At 34.5% G+C, this 10,737-nt stretch overlaps 1 pseudogene across 1 annotated transcript in view; it reads left to right on the top strand.

The window, feature by feature from the left end:
• Positions 1-2,173: 2,173 nt before the first annotated feature.
• LOC149535633 (DEAD-box ATP-dependent RNA helicase 8-like) overlaps positions 2,174-10,737 on the top strand; it is a 34,260-nt pseudogene continuing 25,696 nt past the window's right edge. Inside the window, exons 1-2 of the transcript XR_016357614.1 lie at positions 2,174-2,224; positions 4,503-4,737. The product of XR_016357614.1 is annotated as a DEAD-box ATP-dependent RNA helicase 8-like (transcript). The remainder of the gene's footprint in view (positions 2,225-4,502; positions 4,738-10,737) is intronic.

The following is a 10,737-nucleotide window of genomic DNA, read 5'->3' as shown; positions in this document are numbered from 1 at the left end:
AGGATACTAGTGGCCGCATGAGATCAATATGGACCCATGGAGTTTAGCTAACTGCCAGGGTAACTTGTACGTGATAAATGTGATGACACTTTCCTACTTGCATAGTAGGTTCGTACATGTCATTCTGTGCCTCTGGGATTAGATGTCGATTTTGTGTTTGGAAGCTTTGAGTTAGTATACTTTTAGGATTCTTGGACCTATAGAGATTTGTGCTATGTGATTTTGGATAGCATGTTTGGAACTTGAGATTATCTCCTCAGCACGGTGGGAGTGGACCACTTACGTACCATGTGGTCAAGTGGTAGTGTATTTTCCACTCTTATCATTTGAGATTCATTGAGACATCGTGGCTGATGCATCCTTCGTGATGGTGGATATGTATCCTTTCATTGATGATTAGCTTATGTTAGATGATGTTATCTTATGCTTATATTTTCATGTTAGATTACTTTCTACATATGATGTTGTATATGTTAGGAGTGACATTCCTACTATGTTAATACCGATGATCTCTTCAGTGATTTGGAATTCTATGCACGGAGGGATGGCTAGGATCCACGATGGTCTAATGATGCTATTAACGGTTGGGAGGAACCATGCACTTAGTTTATTATGTTTGATCTTCTATGATGTTGTATCATGTGATTATCATTACTTCATTGTATCATGGATTAGAATAGGATGATGTATATTATTCTACATATGTATATTCTTTTGAGCTTGTCATACCCTGTGACATGTACAGTGGATGATTGAGCATTTGAAATGTATAAACATTGGACTTATCATTATTATTTCATGTGGTTGTTGTACTAGATGGATTCATGTATGTTAGTTAATTTTTATGTAATTCAATGTTAAGGGATCTTTAAGGAATGTAATCTGTTATATATGTTATGTTTACTTTCAGATGGACATTGCTATTACTTATGTTATTGTGCATAAGTTATATGTGGTATTTACTTTCATGTTTAAAAAAAAAAATGCTGCCAAACTTAGTGAAATTCTAGGTTAATTCTTTGGATCCCTTGGTGGGGCATTACAATTTAAAGCCCAGGCTAAAAGACAATGTGGACACTATATCAAAGTCCTAAGATCAGATAGAGGAGGGGAGTATACCTCCAATTCTTTTGTAAACTTTTGCAAGAAACATGGCATAAAGAAAGAGCTCACAACCAACTATACACCATAGCAGAATCGAGTGGCTGAAAGAAAGAATAGGACCATTGTTGAAATGGCAAGGAGCATGATGAAGGAGACAAGTCTCCCAACTGAATTTTGGGGAGAGGTTGTGGCAACAACAGTTTACCTAATTAATAGGTGTCCTACAAAGGAAGTTTGTGAAAAAATTCCAATGGAAGCATGGTCACGAGGAAGATGGATAGTTGAACACCTAATGGTGTTTGGCTATGTTGCATATGCACATGTGCCTAAAGAGAAAAAGCAGAAATTGGATGAAAAATGTGTGAAGTGCACCTTCACAGGGTACAATTCAGAATCAAAGGCATACAGATTATATAACCCATTGAACAACAAGATGACTACCTCAAGAGATGTAGAATTTCTTGAAAATCACTCTTGATATGGTTCAATAGATGAGTCACCGAGCACATCAAGTAGAGTGCCCATTATGAGTGAAGAAGATGGTGATGAACAACAACAAGAAGGAGCAAATAGAAGAAAAGGCAAGCAGGTTCAGTCACTGAAGAGCTCCTCTAGGCATCACCGAGTGTCAGTGCTGAGAAATAGTGAAGACCGAGCTGGTCGGCAATGCAGCAGTAGTGAAGATTCTGATCCCACACTCTCCTCCCTATTACCAAGAAAGACCAAGAGTCTTAGGGAGTTATACCAAGATGAAAGGTATGAAGATTATGATGAGAGTGTTAATTTTGCATTATTTTCTCATAGTGATCCAAAATATTTTGAAGAATATATTAAGGAGAAGAAATGGTGTAAAGCCATGGATGAGGAAATAGATGCTATAGAAAGAAATGAGACATGGGAGCTAACTAAATTGCTTCCCAAGAAGAATGTAATTGGAGTGAAATGGGTCTACAACACCAAATGCAATGCTGAAGGCAATATTGATAGGCATAAGGAAAGGTCGGTAGTCAAGGGCTACAAATAGCAGTATGGAAGAGACTATGATGAGACCTATGCCCCTGTTTCAAGAATGGAAATCATGTGTGTTGTCATTGCAATTGCAGCCCAGCACAAATGGAAGGTATTTCAAATGGATGTGAACTCTGCCTTCCTAAATGGTGTATTGAAAGAAGAAGTGTATGTGGAGCAGCCACCTAGTTATGAAGTTACAGGTGAAGAGAACAAAGTATATAGATTGAAGAGAGCTCTTTATGAGCTCAAGCAAGCTCTAAGGGCATGGTATAGTATGATTGACTCATATTTGATGAGCAATGGCTTTAGCAAAAGAAATGGTGAGCCCACTCTTTACATCAAGGTAGCAGATGGTAATGTATTGATTGTTGTCTTGTATGTAGATGACTTGATTTTTACTGGAAATGACAAGGCTCTAATTGGTGAGTTTAAAGAGGCCATAAAAAGTGAATTTGAAATGATAGACCTAGGTCTCTTGAAATACTTTCTAGGCATAGAAGTTAGACATATGCATGATGGCATTTTCATCTCTCAAAAAAAATATACAGGGCAGATCTTGGAGAGATTTAAAATGCAGAATAGTAAGGCAGCCCCCACACCAATAGTAGTAGGTCTAAAGTTGAGCAAGGAAGACTCTACCAAAAGAGTAGATCCAACATTATACAAGAGTATGGTTGGAAGTCTAATGTATTTGACTGCAACTTGGCCAAACCTAATGCATGCAGTAAGTCTGATTTCCAAATTTATGGAAACACCAAAGGATTCCCATTGGTAAGCAAGAAAAAGTATCCTATGGTATGTGAAAGTTACCAAGGGATTTGGGATTTTGTATACAACAAATGATGATTTCAAGTTGGTTGGTTACCTGTATACTAATTGGGCTAGAAGTATAGATGATAAGAAGAGAACTTCCAGATACATGTTTCATATGGGATCAGGTGCAATTTCATGGGCATCCAAGAAGCAACCTATTGTTGCTCAATCTATAGAAGAGGCTGAATACGTAGCAGCAAATGCAATAACATGTCAAGCAATTTGGCTAAGGAGGATCTTGACAAATTTGAATGAAAGGAAAGAGGATGGAACCACAATTTATCGTGACAACATCTCATCTATTGCATTGTCCAAGAACCCAGCCTTCCATGGGAGAAGCAAACACATAGAGATCAGATATCATTTCATCAAAGAGCTAGTGGAGAATGGGGATATCAAGATGGATTTTTGCAAGTCTGAGCAGCAACTAGCAGACATCTTTACTAAGCCTTTAGGCATTGGATCTTTTGTACACCTAAGAGAGTGTCTTGGTGTAGTTGATTTGGATCAGCTATGATCCTTATTTGTTTCGCTTGTGACAAAGGGAGAGTGTTGAAATATTTAATGCAGCATTGACATTTGCCCCTAGAACCAAATGCTCACCTACCCCCCTAATGTCCAAAACAGATAGAAAAATTAATATGGGTAGGTGAAGTTTTTCAAATTTTGAAAAGAGGGGGGAAATGGAAAGTGACAAAGGGAATGTTTATTCATTCATTCATTTAGTCAGATTATTCAGATTTTTCAATTCAGCAAAGCAGAGAAAAGGAAGAAGAAGAAAGTGGTCAGCAGATTCACTTGTTGTAGAGATAGAAGGAAGTATGTTCAGTGTCTCCAGTTGCACGTGACTCCTCTATTCATTCTATGAGTTGGTTGTTGTTTCATTTTGTCCTATTGAAGAAATGATTGCTCTAGGCACCTTTGTATGCAACCATTAGAGCTGCAAGTTTAAAAGTTTATTGAAGTTTGAAGTATTATCAGTTTAGGGTTATTTTAGGGTCTTCTAGTTGAAGCCAAATGCTCCTAGATTTTTTAATAGTTTAATGAAATATTGAATAGAAAACAAGTAGGCATACTTGAATCTATCTTCCTCTTCTATTCATTGCATTTGACAAGTTTGTTTGAAAAGTTAAAGCTTTGGCCTTTCTAGTTTTAATGGTGAAAGAATTCACGTTGAATTTCTCTATCTTATAATATTTCAGTTGAAACACAACACTCTGAACCTACTACATTTTTGTGTCGAGCTCTTCAAGTTCCAAGCATTTTCTTTGTGAGCCAAGCTCACTTGGCATCTATTGGTGTTGAGCTTTCCTTTATGTGTCGAGTTTACTCGGCACCTATTTCCTGTCAGTCAGCACATCAAGTGCCGAGCAATCTATCACTCAGCACCTTCCTATGCCGAGCAAGTGCCGAGCAACCTACTACTCGGCACCATTAAGTGTTGAGTAATACTAGCACTCAGTACCTTCATATGCCGAGCAACTTTTAAGTGCCAAACAAAATTTTTAAGTTTAGGGTTGTGAGTGTTAAATTTTAATTTTAATATATTTCTCATAGTTTTCTTGTACTACTAGGATGTAACTGCTACCAAAGGAAATGAATTTGAAGACTATTTTCTTAAGAGAGAGCTACTTATGGGCATATATGAGAAGGGATTTGAAAGGCCTTCTCCAATTTAGGAAGAAAGTATCCCAATAGCTTTAACTGGAAGTGATATACTAGTAAGAGCAAAGAATGGAACTGGAAAAGCAGTTTCCTTTTGCATCCTTGCTTTAGAGAAGATAGATTAGAATAAAAATTCTATACAAGGTTTTTATATAAATTTTTTTGGTGGGATTAAAATTTGGTAACTGTCCATGTGCATGAGTAGTCATTTTTTCTATAACTTTTCTTTCATGTGCATTGGTAACTATCACAGTGTTAGGAGACCCATGAAGTAAAAATACCTATTAAGTTGTGTTTCCTTGTGAGGAGGATGTTAGCATATTAATTTTCAAATCAAAGTGTGCTTTTGGATTGACTAAGCTTCTGAATCTATTTTGTTTTACAATTCATATTTGGTTGAGGATAATTAAGCACCCAACATGTTTCAGCCTTTTGTTTTGAAATCAGAGCTTCCACCGTCGGCATTGTCTAAACGATAAATGTTTGTATCTTCTTTTGAATCTAGCTATGCTTAGTACAATTTGTTCTCACTGGCCAATTTCCATTGTTAGTCATTTCTTCTACAACACTTCCTTTCATCTCCTCTCAAAGGCGTCTATTTTAATTATTAATTGCAGTTAGTAGACATCATTGAAATAATCATTAAGAGCCTATATTATTAGTTTTTATATGTCCTTTATGGCTTGGTGATTTTATATCCTTAATGTTCTCTTATTGACATCTTTGTTGAAATTTATTAGCTTTTCATTAGTGAAAATTGATTTTATTTGAGATTACTTTTGGGTAGCTTGTCCGAGAGTTTTTGGAAGCAACATTTTGGATTATGCGTTGTGATCCATCTTCAGGATGATACAAGAGAGCATAGTTCAAAATATCAGTCTGCTTATTGTGACATTTCTATTCTCTTGAGATGTAACGTCGACTGTTGTAGATAAGTTATCACATAGAAGTTTCAAAATCTTGCAGATGTCTATTATATCATAGTAAATAGAAAACTTATTGTCTGTAGGCCTGTTTTAGGCAAGGATGGCCTACACAAGGGCAAAATACAATTTCTCAATTGGAAAAATATATTTGGAGAGGAAAGAACGCAAAGAGGAGGAAGAAGGATCGTTTAGATTAGAAAAGAGATTTTAAGTTCCTTATATTTTCCTGAGAAGTTTCAGACTTCTCTGATATCTTCTGATATCCCTTTTTTTACATTGGGTGATAAGTTGCCAATAATGATATTTTGAACTATGCAAGAGAGCATATGAGCCAAAAAAATGATAGTTGTAGGCCAAACAACATAAAAGGAGAGAGGAGAGTGACAAAAAAATCAAGGAAAGTTGCAATAAAAAAATAATATAAAAGAGGCAAGTCAGAGAATAAGAGAATGAAAGCCAATAAAAACAAAAAGAGGAATAAAGAAACTGATTTAAGGAAGGAGAAGTAACAAAAAAGCAAGGAGAAAATAATAAAATTAAATAAAATTAATTTTTTTCTTGGAATATTTACTTTTACTATTTTCTTCTTTCTTTTTTCTTCTTTATTTTTAAAGCTTCTCCTTCATATTCATTTTGATATTGACATGAGTAAAAATCTAGGGTGTTGCCCCTTGATGCAATGCCCAAAGTGCAACAGTAAGTAGAATTACACTATTAGAAGGCAAAAACTAAACAATTGTTAGCTTCTACATATAAAAAACAACAAGAATTCTGCTAGTAAAAGATAAACACACCCTAACCAACATAACCACACTATCAGAAGTCTTCCTAGTATAATCGTCCTAAAAACTCAGGCCATACCAACAACATTTTTGAAAAACCATAAAATCCTATAAGTAGAAAATAGCAGAACTAAACTAGTTCTTCCATAGCCATTATCAATAATATCTCTTTGACAACATTATCCATGCTCATTCATCTATAAGGAACTTGAAAAGAGCCTCCATCTTCGTTGTCTCTCTCCAATCCTATCCTAGAGCAAGAAAATAGTAATAGCTGAGTAGTGCATCAACTTGAGGGAAAACCATCATACCTCCTTATTATGGTAAGTCGGTGTTTTTGGAGTTGGATCAAACAAAATAGATGAAAGCTCCTAAATATAGAATTACAAAGATGATGTTTCTAAAAGAAACAATCGTGAAAAGAGACAATCATGAACTAAAGACAGAAATAGAAACTACCCAATAAACTAAGATGATCATTAAAGAAACATTATAATATTCTAATACCCTCCCTTAATCGTCCTTGTCTTACAGTTGTCTTTTGGTAAAAAAATTATAAAAAGCATTTGGCGGCTACTGTGACCCTCCTTGGATTTGCAAACTGTAAATGACTAAGAAGCCAAAATACATCCAAAAGATTGTAACATAAAAGGTTGCCCTTGTCTTCAGAATGTGCAACAAGTGACAAGACCCTACTACTGACTCTGCCACTAAGATGAGTCAGCCACTAACCCTCCCGAAATCATCAAAACATTTGACTAGAAATCATCATAAAATTTCCAACCTAATGTTGGATAACAGAGCTACTCTTCCTTTGAGATAGAGACAAATATTGAAAACAACTACCACAATTTTGAGGAAAATTTGACAAACCCTCCAAACTTTGCATGTAGATGAACATGATGCCCCAAAACAGACTGAAAAAAAAAGTGCAATTTTTTAGGAGAAAAATTGGTCAAAACCCAACATGATTTTTGAGCTAAAAATTTGATTAAAACCCAACATAATTTTTGAGGTAAAAAATAAATTAAAACTAGACAACACAACTTCATTTTTTAGTAAATCCAAAAAATGGTAAAACCCACTAGATAATTTTTGAGGAAAAAATTATAAACCCACAAAGGGATCCTATGCAACTTTATGAATTATTGAATCAAATTTTTTTGAGGGAAAAAATTATGAAAATCCATAAAAAAATTTAGGGTAAAAATTAATGAAAACCCATTAGAAAGTTTTGAAGGGGGGAAGATAGGAGACTTCTCATGGTAACCAACACATGCAAGAAACTTGCAAGTACATGTAACCCTAAAAAATCAGAGACTTTTGTTGCAACCAAGAAATTGTAGGATCAAAACCCTTAACCAAGCTTGTAATTTCCAGTAAAAATCCTTGAAGATGAACCACAAAAGTTTCATAAAATACCTTTGACTTGAAAAGAAAATTTCTGGGAAAAAATTCCAGATCACAAGAGGTTTTAATTTTCCTTAAAAAATCTGCCAAATTTTATGAAATCCCATTCACTTGCTCTGATACCATATTATGGTAAATCGATGTTGATGTAGTTATATTAAACAAAGTAGATGAAAGCTCCTTATATAGATTTACAAAGACAATTTTTCTAAAAGAAACAATTGTGAACTAAGGATGGAAATAGAAATTACCTAATAAACTAAAGACTAAGTAAGATGACCATTAAATAAAAATTATGATATTCTAATGCTCCTAAATCCTATTTTCCAAACTTTTAAGCTTTCTTTTAATTTTATAAGCCTCCCACCACACAACTTTACACTTTTGCATTCCCCGCCAATAGTGGTTTTCTCATTCTCTTTAATAGGGGAAATGGCCTTTCTATCAATCTTAACCTTGTGTGTGAGATTGATAGATTCCATTTTTAAGCTCTTTGAGATGTGGGAGGAGCTACTAGCTATTACACAACGAGCTTCTTTTTCAAGGTTTTTTTCCTCATGGCTTTTACTTTCATTAGTTTACAGAACTAACCAATAAATGTTTTTGGTGGTGCCACTTGTCTACCTACCTATGTGCTCCTTCTACACCAGTGATCATTCAGCCTCCTCTAAGTTAGAGTCTTCTTTCAATTTTTTTCACCTTCCTTGGGGGCTTGACAACAAGCCTAAATGAATGAACAGGTGTACTAGTTTCTTCTGTGATCTCCACATCCAAGTCAATATGCTTAATATTGAATCTGGCTTTCTTGGCGGCAGTAGTCTTCAGATGGACAGGGGGTTCACTTCTCTTGTCTTATGGTTTCTTAGTGGACACCAATTGTTCTGGGAAACTTGGGGAGTTTTAGGCCTCTTAATACACTTCTTTTTGTTAGGGCTCATGGAATCCATCAAGTTGGGTGAGGGTAGGTGTTACATCCCAAATTTTGACCTAATTTTAAATTTATTTATAGGTGCTAGATTAAATAGATTTTCTTTCATAATCATGTGAAGAAGTTAGTTAAATATATCCGTTGTATTCATTATGTTAACTTTTTAATGAATATGGTTGTTTCCATTATTTGTTATGTGATGTTTAGCAATTGCTTGATTTTGGAATTATGGATAATTATTAAATTCTTTATCTATATTAAATGTTATTATGAAATTATTATGGAACATGTTATTATCATGAAAATATTGCACGGGTGATTGCAGGAGAAGATGAAGGGGGGAAGCATTGGTAAATGGGATCAACGGAATGGGATACTAGCTTAGTCCAATTATTAGGTTGATAGGTATGACCTTAAATTGCTTTTGTAAATACCTAGTGACTTTAACTTCAGGATACAATGGATGGACCCGCACAAGCTATTAAATAAACATTTTAAAACATAAAGTAATTTAATTAAAAATAATGCGTATCTCAAAAGATTTTTGATTGATCTTTCCACCACATCATTATAATGTATAGCTATGTACGTATGCATAGATATAAGAATAAAGTGACACCATAATATTATTTTTATAAATAATATGATGCTACCTCATAAGTATATCTATGTGCAAGTAGATAGATATAAATTGTAATTATTCTAGATTTCTAACCTTCGAATCTTTTTCCATATTTATTCATTTTCTTGCTAAAAACTGAATAAACTTTTGGCATATTTATTTGGCATTTGTGAGCCAAGTCGCTTCTTTAGAGTTACGGCTTCTTGGAAGCCAAAGAGACTTAGAACCTTCTTATATCATGAAGTTGAGAGAAATGGAAGGCATTAAGTCATCGTCTGACTTCCTTCTCATCACCCAACTTCCTTTTCTATCACCCAATCTCTATTATTATTACCACCCAATACCTCTGCAAATATCACATGATATATTTGCATTACAAACATTGCGAATCTCTTCTACATTCTACCATTTATTAATTTTCTTTTCTGAAAACATGATTATAAGTCACATTGAGTTTGCAGCTAGAATTATTCTGAAGAGCTGAATCATTAGCATCTAGCAAGACTCCATTCTTTTCCATATTATACTAGGTTATGTGGTCAATCATATTCCAAATATTTCTAGATATTTCATTATCACTTGTTATTGCATTCTGATTACCATAGCAATAAGCGACAATTTATAACAAATAAAATCCAAGTATCCATGACATGATATCATAATTTATTTATGCCATTGATAGTCAAAATCAAATGATATTTTTCTGCAAGTCTTTAAGAACACATTCTTCAAATCATAGATTGTGATAAGCTAGAAACATATAGTATTCATGAATCAGTTGAGGATCAACAAAAAGAGTCGATTGCTCTGAGATTCGAACACCTAGGACTCACCAACTATATAGCCAGAGAAAAGATGAAGAGGTGAGATGGAATTTGCAATGACATGGAAGAAAACTTAGACATGACACAATAAATCTAAATTAATTTCATTTAATAGCTGATGCTCATTCATATTATTGTTTTCATTGTTGTCAAGTCGAGTGGTGGTAATTGGGTTATTGAACCCATTAGAAAACCTTGGCCAAGGTCATTTTAAGGCATGTTTTCCATCTATAATCACTTGATGTCAGTAGAGCCAGTTATTCAGACATGTCCATCTATAACTGTGTGGACATTCTAAACATTGGAATGCTTAGTTGGTTGGACTAAAAGTATCCCAAGCTTGATCCTAGGGTAGGGAGGGCCTTTCTAATCAATAGATTGTGCGGGGAAAATATGGTCCAAAGTTGGGAGGTTAAGCCTAAGTCATTGCTTGTTCTCTTACTGAACGTCGAGGCTTGGACAACTGATTAAAAACTCATCGGATACTTCTCGTATGTTCTTCTTCTTTTTCATGTTATGCATTTACTTTACTTTTATGCATGAAAGGATAGTAAATTGTTATTGTAGTTATTAAAATTGATCATTGTTGTAGTTATTTTAGTTGATCATTGTTATAGTTGTTTCAGTTAATCGTTATTATAGTTATTGCAAT

Source organism: Cupressus sempervirens, chromosome 10, assembly GCF_028749045.1.
Source record: "Cupressus sempervirens isolate cs-2001-9-10 chromosome 10, ASM2874904v1, whole genome shotgun sequence".
Taxonomy (NCBI): Eukaryota; Viridiplantae; Streptophyta; class Pinopsida; order Cupressales; family Cupressaceae; genus Cupressus; species Cupressus sempervirens.
The sequence above is the reverse complement of the archived record's forward strand: the minus strand, read 5'-3'. Positions and strand labels throughout refer to the sequence as shown.